At 27.9% G+C, this 16,278-nt stretch overlaps 1 protein-coding gene across 2 annotated transcripts in view; it reads left to right on the top strand.

The window, feature by feature from the left end:
• The first annotated feature begins 4,986 nt into the window (after positions 1 to 4,986).
• eys (eyes shut) overlaps positions 4,987 to 16,278 on the top strand; it is a 51,786-nt gene continuing 40,494 nt past the window's right edge. The window contains exon 1 of one of the 2 annotated variants that reach the window (XM_089217602.1): positions 4,987 to 5,116. The gene's annotated coding sequence lies outside the window, so the exon portion shown is untranslated. Of the gene's footprint in view, positions 5,117 to 10,186; positions 10,291 to 16,278 lie in introns of those variants that run through there. The other variant, XM_015514909.2, reaches the window with a different exon arrangement.

The following is a 16,278-nucleotide window of genomic DNA, read 5'->3' as shown; positions in this document are numbered from 1 at the left end:
ACGTCAATGGCAATGAACTTGTAGTTGGCGTCAACTAAAGCAAGAAGTACAATAGAAAAATACTCCTTATAATTATAAAATAGGGATCCTGTATTGTTAGGGCATTTTATTCTGACATGTTTTCCATCAATCGCCAAAATACAGTTGGGAAAATTCCATTTTGTCCAAAATTCGTTTGCTTTGATTTTAAAATTCACTGTGGATGGATCGGGAAGAAAAATTGGCGTTAAATGTTTTTTTAAAGCTGATAGTGTAATTTTGATGATGGCACTTATATAGCAATGAGATATTCTAAACGCAAATGATAGAGATCGATAAGATTCTCCCGTCGCAAGATATCTATAAAATTTAAAAGATTTTAATATAATATAATATTTATAAAAACAAATTTTAAAACAGACAACATTGAAGTGGTAAACACCGACGACAAAGACCACAAATTATTTTACAATGACTGAAGCTGGTAAATATATTACTAGGTACCAACAGAGCCGGGGGGAGGGGGGTAAGCGGGCTATAGCCCAGGGCTTCCGAAAAAGGGGCCCCCAAAAAAGTATTATGGGCTTGCAGCTTTTCTACAATTATAGCTAAGCAATTTAAAAAAAATGATTTTGACAACATTTATTTTAAGATACATATACATTCATATTAAATTAAAAAATAAAATACATGTAGCCCTTGTCTATGTGAGGTTAATAAAAAAAACAGATTTATAATATATTTATTATCTTAGGAGATATCGCAATGGGTAAATCCTCGCGGGACACCCTGTATATACGCTTACAATATATAGCTCGTAAAATAAGGGAGGTATAAATACACAATATTTTTATTTTGCATGTATTTTCATATTTAGTATAATTTATTGTATTTAATTCGATAATAATGAAACTGATCAAAGTATATCGCCGATCATTTATATTTAAAAATTTAAAAAAATATTTAGTCGTAGCATATAAAACACATATTTCTACTATTGATTGAAACTTATAAATTTTATAACTAAAATAATACTTAATGCACGAAAAAAAAAAATTTAGATTCTGAGCGGAGCGAAAATTTTATTCATTTGGTCAAAAATTTGAAAATGTTATACAAGGTTCCTCATAAGTCAATACAATAGCAGATAGAAAATATTAAAAATATATAGGCACGTTTTTTTTATAACCATTTAAAGTTCAAATTTTGACAAAATTTGTTTAATTGAAAATTTACAAATTCTTCAGTTGTTAAAAATTTATAAAATGTTTAACTTTTATAGCTAAGGATTAAAAATTTGAAAAAAGGTTCCACGTAACATAATGAATCTAATTTGATTAATTTGGAATTTATTTTATAGGTACCTACATTTTTTTTAAAAATAATATAATTAATATTGTATAAAAATCCAAGACTGAAAACTCATCTCCGATCAGAATCGTTTTTCGTATACAATGATATTATATCATTGATTTCAAATTTAATACCATTCATTACAGTAACCCACTTTTAAACTACTATACAGCAGAGCGACATCCACTTACTTACCCGCTTTTTTTTTATATAAAATTAGGGCCTCCCAAAATAAATTAGCCCAGGGCCACTTATTTCATTTATCTGGCTCTAGGTACCTAGTAGATAATAAAGTATTGTTATTTGGTAGACTCATACATTTAAGTGAACTTACTTACCTCAAAGTGACCGCTAATTTTTCGTCTGGTGTAATTGGTTTTCTTACTCTATTTGAAGGAGGTAATGTAATATCAAATTTTATCAATGATAGCAAATATGAAAATTGATCAAAATTTAAATGGAAAAACTCTCGAAATTTTTGTTTGTTGTGATTTAAATGTCCATTAATTAAAACTTCAAAAAAACCTTCTGTTTCTCTTGTTTGGTATATTTTGTCAATAGAATTTCTTTTAGAAGTACTTGATGCATTTTGAATTTCATCTTCTTCTTGCTCCTCTTCCAATAACAGTTGAATAATTGTGTTATTATTGATAATAATTTGTTCCATCTCTAGTAGTATTGAGTACGTAGTTATTAATTTTAATTATTAAGGTTTAATATAATTGTAATAAATATTTAAATACGTCTGAACACTGCTCTCTCAGGTATGTTACTGAACTTTCCGATATGCTGCGTCGCACGTTGGAAACCAGACGATACGCTGCGGCCAGTCGTTGCGGCTGATCGTTGCGGCCAGTCGCAACGACCAGTCGCAGCTTGGAAACCGTACCTTAAGACGGAGACTGCGCATGCGGGTGTGGCGTCATCTATTAATATGATAAGCCGTATTAATTAAATCTATAAAAAACGATTATTTATCCCATTATTGTTATTATTTCCAATATATTATTATATGTTGTGTATAAAAGTGGTTAGCACAGACAGATATTAAATGAAGAATGATGATATTTATAATTATATCACTTGACCGTCTTGACCTCCTTTAAATGTGTGGGTAGGTAGTATACTGTAGTAGATACCTACTGTTTGAAAAATACCACAAATTTTTGCTCACATAATAAAATACACGTCTAGCCATATGTTAGATAAATCTGTAAAATATAAAAACTTCGAAAGTTAAAAACATAAACTAAATCAGAAATCCCATTTCAACATCATTTGGATCAAGTTTTATATTGTATTATTTTGTAAAATGCATAATATATATAGCTTTTTTCTATCAACAAAGTGAATGTAACTTATAAAGTTCTTTTGTATGAAGATACGCAAAAAAATTATTATTAAAATGAAAATTCAGTTAAAACTCAATTCTTTATTCTGGGCCTTGAAAAATAATTGAATATTGAATACTTTTAGAAAGCTTCTAAATGTAATATTTTTTTTTTTTTACAATTTTCTCAGCTCTACATTTTTGTTCCTTATTACACTCATTTATATCCATTTTATTTTTTAACTCAAAATAATAATGTACTGAAAAAATAAACGTAGTCAATTATAAATGGAAAAATAAAAATCTATAAATACATAAATAATTACTGAATACCGCCTGGTGCCTACATTAGATAGATACTAAATGGTAAAATAATATGGTGCCACAAAGTGCCAAACTTTCAAATGATTAGTAAATACTAAAGTACTAAAGTACTAAAATACTGTACTATTTTAATTATTACTTATTTTCACAGAATACTATACTTCTGTTTCTGTATATAGAAGTCTGTGCTTATTACTTATTAATTTATTATCAAGTTTCTCGTATAATATTATGTTCTAATAACTAATAAGTAATATAACTGCACTAATGTACTACAATATAATGTGTTGGTTATTGCGATCTTGTTTTGCAATGCTCGTCACGAGGAAATTATAAGAAACCTATAAGAGAAAAACCGTCTGTACTCTATTTTTATACTTAATCCTACTGCGGCGGCATCCTCTTTAATTCGTTAGTCTTCGACAATTTTCCAATTTCTCAATGATCCAATCCGACCTTTAATAAATACAAATATACAATCATAATATCTAACTAAACTTAAAATTGAAACAGTTAAAAATGTACATAACTATTGTCTATTAAGTAGGTATATACATCATACAAAATGACGATTTTTGTATTGAGTTGTTGGCTGTTTTAGTCTTGAAATAATTGTAGTTCAACAGTTATTATAATTTGATGGTTTAACTAACGTTTTAAATTTATTGTTGCATTATTTATTAACATTATTAGTTTCAACTATGCCTAATTAGTAGATTACAAAAGTATGGTGGAAGTATCGAAGAAATTGAAACATATTATCTGATTCGGATGGAGTCAACTTCAGGTGTATATAGACACTGTTGAAATAAACTTATATAGTCGTTTGCTTCATGAAAATATTTGAAATAAATCAAACTTGAATTCCTGAAAAATAAAGATTATTATAATTTATAACTATAATACAAACATGGGTATAATTTTATTGGTACCTATAAAATTAATAAGTACGATACAAATCGTACGAAAACATTCATTGTCTTCCGTCTTTATTGCGTCTCTTGAATTCTACTCCAAATTTATTAGTTTAAATAAAAATGACGGCAGTGCATACGTTTGCTACTTTGCTAGGTCGTAAAACTATTTGTAGGTATTGCATTGGGAGATAAAATCACAGGTTCATCATTGACGTGATTATTATCATTTAATAAAGTATAAATTAGAATATAACCATAGTTGAAATATGCAATGTTATTCCATTTTGTTACCATTCTCAATCAAATATTTTATGATATAAACAAAAATAGCAACGTATAACAATAACAGCCAATAATACAATCAAGTTGCGCGAGAATTTTGAATTTGTTAGCTTTCGTAAGTGTATTTTTGATGATAAGAAAATTAGTATTTATTTTATTCCTTTATACGGTTATTTTGTATCTGACGATAACAATCCAAGTCTATATGCAATAATTTATTAATAACTGTGTATTTCAACAATTGTGTAATGTGTAATGATCATGGGGGGGGGGAGACGGGGCATTTTCCCCTCTTTGACAAATTATATGAACTTATAATTTAATAAATATTAGCATGATATTGACAGTATAAAATAAAAAATTGAGAATTTTGTAATTTTGTCCTCCCTTAAAAGTTACCTATAATAGGCACCCATAGTAATGAATGATAATGGTATTGGTAATTGGTAAGTTCATCTTAACGATAAATAATAAAACTAAGAGTAACTTGATCATTTTTTTATTCAGGTGTACTACGTCATACAAACATTTCTCTTTCTGATCGAATTTATTTCCTCAATTTATTTTTAATACATAACTAGGTATACATTTATTCAAAGTAATTGAATTCAATTCATTTTATATAATAATACGAAAAATCTAATACAGGCAATGGGAGTTGTCCGATTTGCATATTGTTTAATTAATTATTTCTATACCGATTGTGGGAACCGCCCTTTGTGTGCAATAAAATGTTTTTTTTTCAGCAATAACAGTTTTGTTATATTCACAATTGGATAAGTTTAACGAGTGAACTTATTTCCAATAAAAATATGTGTTTATGTAATTATGTATTAGGTACCTATAAATGATAAATTTTTTAAATGCAAATATCTGTACGAAATAAAAATAATAAAATAGGTATTACATCGAATGTAGCCAACAACAAAAGGTAAGTTTTATTTTATGGAATATTATTTTAATACCTTGTAATTACATAACAAATTTATAATTTACGAAACCAAATAGTACTCAATAGTGACCTGAAACATACGGTTTTCCATTAAGAGGGCGCAACACCAGTATTCGTTGTCTCAGTCTTACAAACGCACGAATCCTCGATCAATAATATTGTAAAACAATATTAAATTCAGGTATTCGTGGACTTTATTTATGAACTTTTTTTGTTCGATCATTCACGACTTAATCGCAAGTAGTGGCCCTGGAAAACTGGTACATACTTTATAGTAGTTTAATCTTGTTTAGAAATAATAATATTATGTACCCAGTGCCGTAACCCCGTATCCAGGTAGGGACCTGAATATGAATTTGTCTTATATATAAATTACACTAAAACGTTAGTTTATGTCAATGTTTATATAAAATAAATGTCGGCAATTTGTTCATTTGTCTAATAGTGTTGCGCACTCACTAAGTATTTGTCTGTTATAATTCCTAAAGTTTAGATAGATAAAAAGTCAAGCAAGTGAAACACATATTATTTACAATACATGATTGGTATCGTATCACAGTATCACACTATTTGTTAGTAATTATACTGTTAAGCTGATAACGACGATAAATGATAATTAATTATAATTGTTAGGTCAATGTTATCTAGTAATGGTAAGTATATTATAGTGGCAATGTATAGTCATATACTAATATATAATAACAGTGTGATAACACTAAAAATAATCAACTGTAATCTGTATTACTATTTAATTTTATAAGATACTTTGTACTTACCTACAGGGGCGTCATTTGGGATATTGCAGGGTATGCCAATGCATATCTAAAATTTATCAAGATGCATTTTGGCTAGTCTGGCCAGATAATAATTTTTCTGCGGCGGGTAAAGATAATTTTTTTTATTATAACTGTATTCTATATTATACTGACCTGCATTCTTGTTAGCATACGTTTAAAAAAGTTGAAATGACGCCCCTGCTTACCTACCTACCAATTAGTAATTACTAATTATATAAATCGTATATTCTCTATATAGTGCATAATATGTATTATATTTTACATAGCATACAATATATAACATAAGAATGAAGTCTATACCTATTATTATGATAATTTTACATATTATTTATTTTTGTTAGAATTAATATTACTTATTTCGTAATTTATTCATAATAACTACGGGCGTAAGCCCAATATAATATGCAAAGGTATAATATGAGTAATATCGGTAGGGAACTGATGAGTAATATATTTATTGGATATCTTTTAAGCCGTGGTCCCATGACTAATGTATTTGATGAATTTTCGCTGTTAGTTAATACACGCCTTGTAGTAGAAGTGAAACAGACTACAGAGTCGTACCTTACTTGTACGAATATTCGGTATTTGGTATTTATTCGTTATTAGTTATTCCAAATACGGCACCTTTTCGCGGATTATTGGTAAAGTAAATAATCACGAGTCCGAGAAATGTTTTAGATATTCTTCAAATACACGAGTAGTGGCAATGGTCTAACTTTCTTTCGAGTCGTGACTATTTAAATAACTTGACAATTATTCGACAGCCGCCGTTTAAAATTAACTTGTAGGTAAATACTTGAACCAGTAGAAAATTATTAAAACATTAAACAAAATATACCCAATGAGAATATGTATTTTATATTTCTATTTGCAGCATACGCATCGTGGAAAGTCATTTCTACATCCGTTGACAGAATAATATGATAGGATCGAAAAATGTTATTCTTAATGTTATGTTTAAAATATAATATAATAATATTTATAGTATAAATATTCGCACAAGGCAAGTATTTATATATTACACGCACATTGGCTGTACTTGTATGTCCTTATGATACCCACACGTTACAACACATTATATTTTACAAAACTTGATTCGAAATTACAAAAAATGTCTTTCAAATTTATTGTTTAGTAAAAATAAATACTAATATACTATAATTATAATAGTTAAATCAAAAACATTTATTTGTTATGGTATTCTGAAATAGATTTTAAATTTATATACAATATAATCGTTATCGCACTGTTATACTATACTTATGGCAATAGCAATACACTAGCCTATTTCTATGTTTTGATGATGACGTTTATATGGTTTAAAAATGTAAAAACCGTTTTAAAAGTTAAAACGCTTGCACTGTGTAGTTTAAGAATTTAAAACCGTTTAAACGCTATCATATAAAATACCTACTAGGTATAGTAGGTATATAAGTATAACTATGAAATAGTATTTAGCAGGGCTTGCATTTAAAAATAATTTTGTTTTACGTTATTTACAATCAAAACATTATACAAATTTTGAGTTTATCGTTATTCAAAATTTAAACGTTATTCAACTTTTGTGTTTATCGTTATTCAGAATTAAAACGTAATAAAATTTTTGCGTTTATCGTTATTCATAATATTAAAACGTTATACAATTTTTGCGTTTATCGTTATTTAAAATTTAAAAGCATTTAGATACCTGTTTTAAAAGCACACAGGCCGCAATTTAAAAGTATATGACTATGACCTTTTTTTAGGGACATAATTTCCCTATACTGAGTTTTAAGTAGGTATTGTATAATTTTATTTATTTTATTAAATTGGTTAGATAACTCAATTACATATTATTTACAAAATATAGAGTACAGTGATACAGATTAAATTACAATACATAGTTCGTAAAGAAATGGAAACAAAATAAATGATAAAACAGTATGATAATAATTAATCTTAAGAGTAATAAATAATAATGTATTATTGAATTTAATAAATTGCCTAGGCTCTAAGAACTTCATAATAAAATAATAAATATAAAAAAAAAATCATGATTATTATTTTGAAATTTTGAATATACCTATTATTCATTAGGTTTTTAAATGTTAAAATTATTTATAAGTTTTACAATATTGTGCATGAGAATATCATTTAAGCAGGAATTTATGTTTCAAACATATTTTACTCTGATTGTTTTGACATACTTTGTCAACATTTATTTTATACCTTCCTACAATTGACAAAATAATCAGCATCTATAATTTATGTTGTTAAAAGTAAAATAATATGTATTGGCAATATAAAAGTATGTACATAGCTAATATACTATAGAGTGTAGACAACATAGTATAATTTATACTTATTACCGTAAATTATTACCTTTATTAAATAGTACATTCACAAATAACAAAATAAATAGCTATGTCTAATATCAATATGTAATATATTCATGAATACACTCAAAAACAAAATAATTTATACATTTTATGTTATTGATTGTTTCCTCTAATAATTAATATGTCCTCTAATATATCACTTGAAATTGAACTTCTTAAGTCTGACAATATAAATTTGACCGTAGTACAGATAGTACAGTACAATATTATCAGAGTATCACTATTATTAGCTATTGGTAATTAAAATATTCTATTGATGTCTTCTTATTAAATTTTAAAATAATTCTAATACGGGATCTCCCGGTTTGGCCGGATACGGAATAAAATTAATTCTTGGATCGAATAAATAATTGAATACTACTAAGTATTATTAAATAATTGGAAATTAATTATTTCGTTTAATGGAACACAATAACCTAACTGTTTTGCGTTATGTTTTGTTTAATGATATATCATATATTTTGTTAAACGTCACGTTATGTTTTTTGTTTTTTATTTATCGTTTTCCGTTATAATTACGTTTACAAATTTCAATCGTTTTTTTATCAAATATAACGTTATTATAACGTTTGCAAGCCCTGGTATTTAGTGATTTATTACATACAATTCTAATGTAGCAGCATCGACGCAACTAAGTGTTACACGATAAGCCGTAAGGGTTACCAAAAATAGACAAAATATCACTAATATGTAAGAAAATACTCTTTATTTTCTATCCCCCATTTCCATTTTCCGTTATATTTATAATATAGTCATTTATAGACTTATTATAAATGCATAAGTTAATCGGTTTTTGTATAATTATACGTCATAATATTTTTTCCATGAATAGTAGTATGTTCCGCGGAACCGCTGCGAACACGGATTAGGATTGTTTATTTATTATATTTATGCCTGAATTTTTCATTAGTTATTATACTAGGGCCCGGAACTTGATGCATTTAATTTTCTGACGCTCACATTCAGTGCTCGTCTATATAGAAATTTGATTCATGAAGTATAGAATTTAATGATACAATTTTTATTTTGCATGTTTTTGCACTTTTAGGGAATTTTATGACTCTTATGCTTTACGGTAATTTTTTAGTATATTTGGTGCATTCTATTCATTTTTCTTGTTGAAAGTTACACTTGCAGCTTCCATTATGTCGATTATTAACATTCATTATTATTTATTTTTTTTTTTTTTTGGTGTCATGAAAACAAGAAATTCGAAAAAAAAGAATTTACTAAAAGTATATAGTTTTATTTAGTTGAATAAAATAATTTTAACAATAAATAATAATAATATAACTATTTTTATATTTTTATTTTAATATATTTTGTATCAAAACAATATTTATCAATTTTTACAGTTAAATATGTACAATTTTAATATCATTTTTTAACATTTTTACGTCATTCCATGCATTTTTTTTTATATATTTTTAGATCATCAAGTTCCAAGCCCCAAATTATTACATACAGTCATATAGGCCTATTAGTTTATCCGAGGGGTATACGCCAGGTCAATATTTCTCTTTGAACTTTTTACGTAGGACTTATTATTTGGGGTGGGAAACGGTAAAACGTTGTGTGTGTGTGTGTGTGTGTGTGTGTGTATTTTATCACTGAAAATAGGTAATATAATATTAAGCTTATAGTTTGATGTCATTTCGAAACTTTCAGTCGGTATGGCTCGTGCTTTGTGCGTTAGTGTGTGTGGTTTTGATGGAACCAATAATATTAAGTTTTAACTTGTATATATATATATATATTATGTACAATATTATTTGGTTGTGTCGAATGATGTGTATTGTTGTCTTAACAACATTCGGTTGCTACGCTGTAAATCGTTAAGTCCGTCGCGCGAGCGTATGTATGTGTGTGTGTGTTACCGGTAGCGTATAGCACAGACTACAGAGCGATCGACTACAGTGTACCGAAAGCCGCGTCACGGGGTGGATTTCTGACGTCTAGTGAAGGACGCACACAGGTAAAAGCTCGCACATGTAAATACTAAACACACACAAACACAGCACAATATAATATTACAAGTACAACGCGGTATATATATTTATAAATAATAAATATACTATATTACTATTTATATAATATGAACTATACGTGCACTCCAACTCGGTATTAGCTAAACTAATATGGTCACGTGGATCCGTCTGCTGCAGTAGCGTCATTTTACGTTTTTCCATTTAAGACTGCAGGCTGTGAATCGCTATCGATGGTATGCTACGTCAAATCACAATATAGTATGAATAATGTTTACATCGGTTCAAAACGAGTATTGTACGATGAAAATGCACTAATGCATTCGACAGTCCAATGACGTCAATACAGTGACCATGCGGTGCGTTACTATGTCGTCAGGTCACTATATTTTAAAAAACCCAAAAGATACGCATCGAAAATAAACCAATATCAATAATCTATTATAGGTAGTTCCATATTGTAGGTACCTATATTCCGACAAAAGTTCACAACACCTCTTCGGTTTTGATTTTTGAGATAGAAATAAGGTAATTCACTACGTAATTTTTAACAGGTATGACGTATAAACACTATTATACACTTGGTAAAACTATTCGCTGTACATTATAATATACACCGCATGGCGCATACACAACACACTATATACACTTTAATTTTATGTATGAATTTGTGAAAATCGTACAGTAGATATAGACGATGTATTTAAATTTATATGATTCGGGTCTCTTTATTTAGCTTCTAGCAGTGGCGTACCCAGGGTTTTTCAACGGTGCGGAAGGAGGAAGATAGACAAAATAAATCAGAATTTTATATCCGTCATCTTATTATACTAGGTCGTTATATTATTTTATCACTTATAATAAGTCAATTTGAGTAACTTATTACTAGGGCTAGGATTTATATGCATTTGCATGTTTTTTTCCTTAAGTCCAAATTGATTGGTTGTCAGATTTAATTGTCCACGATTTGGCTTATTCTCGTTTAAATAGGACCAATTTTTTTTTGCATATTTTGGGCATTATGCATATAATTGCATATTCATAGATTTTTTTAGAATTCAATATTTTTAACTAACATTTTTTAATTTTTATAAGTTATTGTTAATTTTAAATGGTACTTCACGAAACCGACAGTTTTTGGTTTATCCGTTGAATTTTCGTAAATATATAGCATAAATAATACCTATTTTATCTTAGGTCGGATAATATCCGTTCGTTACCTTATCCGTAATGGTCGGACCTCGGACGACTGGTAGAATTACTTACACATTGTTATACAGTGAGACAGCACAGAATAATTATTGTATTAGTACGTCGTGTGTTGCGTAAATTTTATACTTAATAATTTTAATGGTTTTAATAACAGTGTCCAGTACGCCGAAGTTCGAAGTGAAAGTGCCAAGTTACGTCTAATCAAACTAATATCTAATGTAATAATATGAGCTAATAATAAGTAATAATAATAAAAATTTGTTTTTGCATATTTTGGTAAATAAAATGCACATTTTACAATTTTTTATTGCATATAAATCCTAGCCCTACTTATTACTATAACGTAACCTTAATAATACCTCTACAAATAATTGATAATATACGTAAAACGCTTCAACCGTTTTTAGAAAAATCATGATTTATGCTCGCCTTTTATCGTATAAGATTATAACACAATTATATAAAAAACACTGCCAATGTAAGAAGCTGAAGCCCTTTTACCCTTACGCTCTAGGTCTTAGCTTCCGACGGTACGTAGGCATAGGTACCACGGTATTACGGAATAAACGGAAAGACGTAAGTGTGTATTTTCGGCATGAACTGCAATGAAGAAAATATCAATAACGCACCACTATATTATAGGGATATATGTTTTCAACTTCATTTTGTCAAACAACTTTATTTTGTCAAATTATTATTAACATTAAATATATTAAAATAGTAAAATATAGATATGATATTGATTATAATTTATAACTAACTAATTAATCTAAACTGAAATATATCTTCAACTAATTTATTAACTCTGAGTAATTTTTGAGTGGTAGTGTTTACTGGTGTCTCAGTGTATGGTGTACTGGATTACTGGGACCGAATTCATGTATAATATTTTTTTAATATATTTTGTTTTCCTTCTCTGCAGTCGATAGTTGGAGACATGTGCACTCTGTGGGTGGCTGGGAACATCAAAAAATGTGTATAGATAGTTACGTTATTTCTATTACCTATAGACAGTTTTCATATAAATTCGCTTTAACGTTTTGACTATAAAATATTTATAATTAACTATTATTTTATTATTTTATTTACGCATTTTAATTCTTCAACGGTTTAGGTTATTAGGCATTAGCTTATAATATTGTACACCATACGATTAACACAAACAATATTTATCAACTTTTTTAGAAAATGAGTTCCTTCTCAATAACTGTGAATTGTAACTAAAAATTCAAAATCTGTAAGCCAAGTATTGTCCCTCTAAATTATTATTTTTATCTGTCATGCCAGATTGCCGAACCTTATGTTTACTTAATACTTTTTAAATAAAATAGTTTTTCATTCAAATATGTTTGATTATTTATATGCAAGTAGGTTATAACCTCGTATCTATCTGTTTTAAATCGAGTGAAACAGCCTTGTTAAAAATTGCTTGACAAACAATCTGTATTTCCGTAACGGTGACACACATACATACAGTTTTTTTTGTGTTTCAGATTTTCAATTAAACTATAACTGAATAAAAAGTAACGGTGCTTGTATAGGTACCATTGAATGTTTATGACTGTTGGTTTACTATAGTTATTAATTTATTATCATATCCATTGTATAACAATTATTAATTATTATTATTGAGTGTTAATGTTTTGGACTCAATATTATAGTAGGCAGCCAGTAGTCATATAGATATGTGACGAACATTTTTTGTACGAAAAATCGATAGAAATATAGCTTAATGAAAGCACTCAATAATATAATTACTGCGAAAAATTAATATTATGTTGTTCCTTGTAAGATAGCGATATCCGATATATGTTAAAGTGTAACTATTATAGAAGACTACCAACTATGAGCAGCGATGGCTATCTAGTTGGAATTTTCATTAAAATGTTGGTTGCCGTTTGTAAATTATTTGTATAATATTTCATTTTATCATTTATTGTTAACTGTTATTAACAACCTTATTCAATTACACCAGAGACGCATGCATACGACAGATATATAACAAAACTAATAAATAATAAATAATGGTGTATACCTACATTCATCGAATCATTGTTGCGAATCTGATTAAATATACAAAAATCTCGAATTTTTTTGAAATTATATTAATAAATACCATGTTTTACGAGACTTTCTTAGAAGCACTAATGCGATGTCTGTTATAGCATGGATATTTATTGAAGAAATGTCATCACACTATTTGTTTTATATCTTTGACCCATCCGCCACCACTCACGGTGGTAACAATGTAATTTCCGTTCAACAGAATAGCAACCTTGTGTTGTTAGATTTTGTTTTATATTACAGTAAATTGACATCATCAAATATGAAGTTGAGTTATTAGGACATAAGTTTTTGTGCGTTTGTTTGTATATGATATTAAAATTTTGTTCAAGTTATAAATATGATGTTATGATGTAAAATATTACATTATTTATTTAATATATCCATCGCAGACAATTTTATGAATCGTAAAACAGCCAACACATAAATGCAGATAATCGGATAATGTATTTACATTTTAACTTTAAATTTTAACTTTGATAATGGTTTAATTCTCTCTGATGTTAATGCTAGCCATATTGATTATTTGATTTTGATAAACTCAAATTCTCCGTGTTGCACTTTTGGTCAGAACTCAGAGAGAGTGGTAATGCAACAAACATCCTAATAAGTTTTTTTTTTATGTATTCACTCAATTGAAAACATCTGTTTCCTTTCTGTATTCCCATTTCAATAATGGACATCGGCCGGTGGATGTCAATATCACAATGGTGATTATCTATAGAATATAATGGCTATTTTTATCATGACTTTATGGCTTACGAATGTCGAGAAAATAACGAAATGTTCCTTTCACAGCATTGTTATACAATATACTTGTCATCTCTATGTATATAGGTACCTACATATTAAAAATTGTCCTGCTGACTTTTTCATCAACAGGTGTACCCATTAAACACACCTACTCAAAATGCCTTTGTTGGCACCACCCATTTATACACCATTATATTATACATATACAATACCACTTATTCGTGTGTTGACACGGCAAAACCATCACAGACGTGCAGGTGAATACTTTATCTTCTATGACCATATTATATACTTTCAGACAGCAAATCCCAAACCGAAAACCATTTTTATTCCAGCATCTGAGAATCATTTAATATTGTATACATTATTATTATTGTACTTACATTTTAATAACGACAAAAATAGTACTACCTATTATAACTTATTCAATTTTATATATTACGAATTTTTACCATTAAATCTTTACAAAACAATGTAAAGTGTAGTATAAAAATGTTGTCATTGAATTCATTTGCGGTTCAATATTCAGTTTAAAAAATTTTATCAAAATTTAAACTTTCAATGCTTATTAAAAAAAAAAATTGTGAATATGATGTATTTTTAATATTTTTTAAATACCATTGAAATAATATATTAGGAACCTTAGATTAAATTTAGAAGATTTTTATCAAACGAATACAATTTTATCGAACTTTATAGAAAAATAAAAACGAAAAAAATTGAAAAGGTCATAAATAACTTAAAAATATTTGAAATACAGTGGAACCTCGATAACTTGAACCTCTATAAGTCGAATTTTCGGTAATTCGAAGGAATGCTTTGGCCCCGGCTTTACAATTTATGTGTGATAAATTTTCTCGATAATTCGAATTTCGTTAACTCGAATTTCTCTATAAGTCGAAATATTTTTAGTCGAATTTTAGCTTATAACTCGAATTTATATAATAATATATGTACACGTATATACCTTGATAACTCGAAGGTCAAATAACCAAGTGTATTATTATAAATAACAATAATAATTGTAATCGAAAACCTATTAATATTATCAATCTAATCTTTACCTAATGCTTAAAAGGTACAGTTATAAATTCAACGATATGATACGATATAATATCTATATCTCCGATAAATTACGTTTATCTACTACATATTATATTTATTATTGGTAAAATTATACGTCGATTGAACTGCGAAATGTATACGTTAATATTTAATAGGTATAATGCTGTGACAGCAAATGCTCAGTTTATCTTGTGATTTTGTGAAGTCAAGATGGAAAAACATTTCGATGACTCGAAATTCTTTACCGATTCGAGTTATCGAGGACCGAGGTTTTCCATAAGTCGAATTTTCGATAACTCGAATTTTTTTTTCACCCTATACCGATTCGAGTTATCGAGGTTCCACTGGTATTTTGAAAATGTTATTAAGTATAGAAAATGCTAATATAAACATTCAGTGAAAATATCATGTATCTACTATAATTTGTTTTAAAGTGATATAATAATTCCAATATCTAAAATCGATTTTCTCCAAAACCAATTTTGAAAAATTTCCGTTTTCCCTTCATTTTTTATTGTTTTTCTCTGCACTTTTGAAAAATACCGGAAATTTTAAATTTTTGCCTCCCAAATACACAAACTAGATTCAATTTTAAACCGAAAGTGTTACTGAATTTGAAATTCGAAGCATTATATCAACAACTTATCGTGTACATACAAAAATAAAACACACTTCAATGTAAAACCAATAGGTATCGCTCCGCTCAGAATCTAAAAGATTGCATTAAGAATCTTAAAGTCAAAAGTAAACCTAATGACGAAATTGGTCTTAAAATAAGTAGGTATAAATAAAGTAATATATTAATATTATGTTTGCGCCTCCTAGGGATTCACGCTGCACGGTTCAAAAACTATTGTGAGTGTAAAATATGTGTATCATATAAA

The sequence above is a fragment of the Diuraphis noxia genome, unplaced genomic scaffold (genome assembly GCF_037042655.1).
Source record: "Diuraphis noxia isolate RWA-SAM2 unplaced genomic scaffold, SU_Dnox_SAM2 contig0001, whole genome shotgun sequence".
Taxonomy (NCBI): domain Eukaryota; kingdom Metazoa; phylum Arthropoda; class Insecta; order Hemiptera; family Aphididae; genus Diuraphis; species Diuraphis noxia.
The sequence above is the reverse complement of the archived record's forward strand: the minus strand, read 5'-3'. Positions and strand labels throughout refer to the sequence as shown.